Below are 2,798 nucleotides of genomic sequence, written 5' to 3' on the forward strand. Positions count from 1 at the left end.
GAAATACATTGGTATATAAATCATATTTTATGATGTAATTTATGATATATCTTATGTCATATATTTGTGTTATGTTGTATATGTATTACATTACAAATTTTGTAAAAATGAAAAGTATGAAATTGTAGAGATGATGAGGAGGTCAGGAACAGAATAGGAAAAAGAGAAAACACTTTCATCTACTGTGATTGGTTTTTAAAGTTTACATGAAAAAATTTAATAACGTGTGGAATGATAAGTATAAATTACTAGTGAAATCATAAGAGAATAAGTGCATTTTGGAAATAAGGAGCTAGGGAAGTGATTTACAGTGGAGTGAAACATTCTTGCCCTTAAGAGATAACAGGAAAAGTTGAAATGGAAATAACTGAAACATCAGTAAAATCTGAGATGTTCTAGCAGACAATTCTAAAGTAGAGTAGTGATGCACCCCCTTGAAACCATTAATGTTTCAGAAATGAAAAGACTTTCTTAATCCCTGTCTGCATCTCCTTGTTCCAGAAACTGTATACAACGGGGTTCAACGTGGGGGTCACAAGAGTATAGAGTGCAGCTACCACCTTGTCTCTTTCAAATGTGTAGCTGGAAGCAGGGAGGACGTAGGTGTAGATTACAGGCCAATAGTAAAGGGACACCACTATGAGGTGGGATAAGCATGTCGAAAAGGCCTTTCTCTTGACTGCTGCTGTGCGGATGCGGAGAATGGCAGCGATGATAAAAGCACAGGAGATGCAGGTGAGGGTGAAGTTGCCCACTGCCAGGGTAATATAGACCATCTGCAATATAGACCATCACCTCATTGACTTTCACAGGGCTGCAGGACAAAGACAGCAGTGGGGGTATCTCACAGAAGAAGTGGTCAACGGTATTTGGTCCACAGAAGGTCAGCTTCAGGATGAGACCTGTGTGTACCCAGGAATTGGTTACTGCAATAGCCATGACAATGCTGAGTAAGGCCATGCACATATGGTGGTTCATGACAGTGCTGTAGTGAAGAGGGAAACAGATGGTCACATAGCGGTCATAGGCCATGGTGGTGAAAAGAACCATCTCAGCTCCCAGGGACCATGTAAAGAAGAAGAGCTGGGACATGCAGCCTCCATATGAAATGGTCCTTCCTGATGTTAACATGGCCCCAAGCATCTTGGGTATTATGCTTGTTGTGCAGATGATGTCTACAATAGCCAGTGACAGAATGAGAACATACATGGGGGTATGTAGTGTGGTGTTATAGATTATGGCAATGACAATGATCAAATTGCCAAGAAAAGCCACAAGATAGATAAGGAGAAAGACAATGAAGAGAACTCCCTGGAGTTCAGGATTTTGGCTGAGCCCCAGAATCATAAACTCAGTTATAATACTGTTATTCATATTGCTTTGGTGATTAAATGGCAGACATTGCAGAGAATGAACATATGGGAATTAAAGAAATCTGAATGCCATTATAAGATTGTGTGTGTGTGTGTGTGAATGAAGTGATTTGAGTATTGATTTGACACAACTTTGTAGCAGAAATTCCTTTATGATGGACTTTGGTCTTCCAGGCAATATCCTCTATTCTCAAGATCCATACCATTTTCTGATGCATATTCTTCCATTAATGACTCCAGTAAACAGAAGCCTGTGGTTGAGAAGAAAAATAATAGAAAAATAAATGTCTTCAAATATTTCAATATTATCATTTTGAGTTGAAACTTGCCTGAGCCTAAGTTACATTCATTTACACACACACACACACACACACACAATGGAAATATAATACAAATAATTACATATCTCATTTATTCTGTTAATTGCATGCTATCTTTCTACAAACATATGTAATCAGTAATATCCAGAACAACAGAAGCTGACAGGACTAATCATAGTGGGAACATATCAGGGGGAAAATGTCCAACAGAAAATTCTAAGGCTGGGTATTCATGAGATCATTGACTAATTTATTGAAGTCCAAGCACCAAATAATTTAATCAAATTCCTGCTTTGAGATTTTTTCCTCAATTTTAAAACTGCAATCCTAAAATTGAGCGAATTAATTTGTTGTACTGCCGTGCAATGGCAAGAGTGTTGGATGTAAAAATAGAAAATCTGGGGTTACCTCTTCAGTTCATCATAGCTGTAGACTGGCCATTTACCCTCCATAACCTTCAGATTTCTTACTTCCAAAAATAGTATAAATTGGGACAAATATTAGATATTATATAGTCGGAGCAAAAGGTTTTTAGGGATACTCCAGGATAGAAGCAGCTGAAAAACAGTTATCTGAAAGGTAGCCATGAGTTTCAAAGGGAAATTCTTGTTTTATTTTATTCATCCCCAAAACTTTTCTAGCACTTTGTCACCTGTTTTCTTTTTGCTTATTTGTTTGGATAGATTTGTTTTTATGTATAGTCATAGTTTTACCTGAATTCATGACTATCAGGACTATTGTGAGCCGGTGAATCCAGTAGCAGTATTCAAAGCAGTTGTAAATTTATTCATAACTTTATGTTTTATATTGTTCACTGCTTTTCAGAGGTCATACTGTACCTCAGATACCTATCCAGCGGTATAATTAAAAATCACGTTTGAGACAAAATCCAGTCTGATTTGCTCCTCTAGGCCCTGAAATCCCAACTAACAATTTTCTAAATTTAAGCTAGTGACTGATTCATGTGTAACTGTTCAGACTGGTGCGAAAAAGTAAAGATTTTGTTTAACCTATAATCCACTTCAAGAATTCCTAGCTTTATTTTTTTTTATTTTTTTCATAGTGAAGGGATGTAATATCTGCCAGTACTTGGATCTATGTGTTA

At 36.9% G+C, this 2,798-nt stretch overlaps 1 pseudogene; it reads right to left on the reverse strand.

Annotated features, from left to right (window-relative positions):
- Positions 1-443: 443 nt before the first annotated feature.
- On the reverse strand, positions 444-1,374 carry LOC138924895 (olfactory receptor 13G1-like; annotated as a pseudogene).
- Positions 1,375-2,798: the final 1,424 nt, after the last annotated feature.

Source organism: Equus caballus, chromosome 6, assembly GCF_041296265.1.
Source record: "Equus caballus isolate H_3958 breed thoroughbred chromosome 6, TB-T2T, whole genome shotgun sequence".
NCBI classification, from domain to species: Eukaryota; Metazoa; Chordata; class Mammalia; order Perissodactyla; family Equidae; genus Equus; species Equus caballus.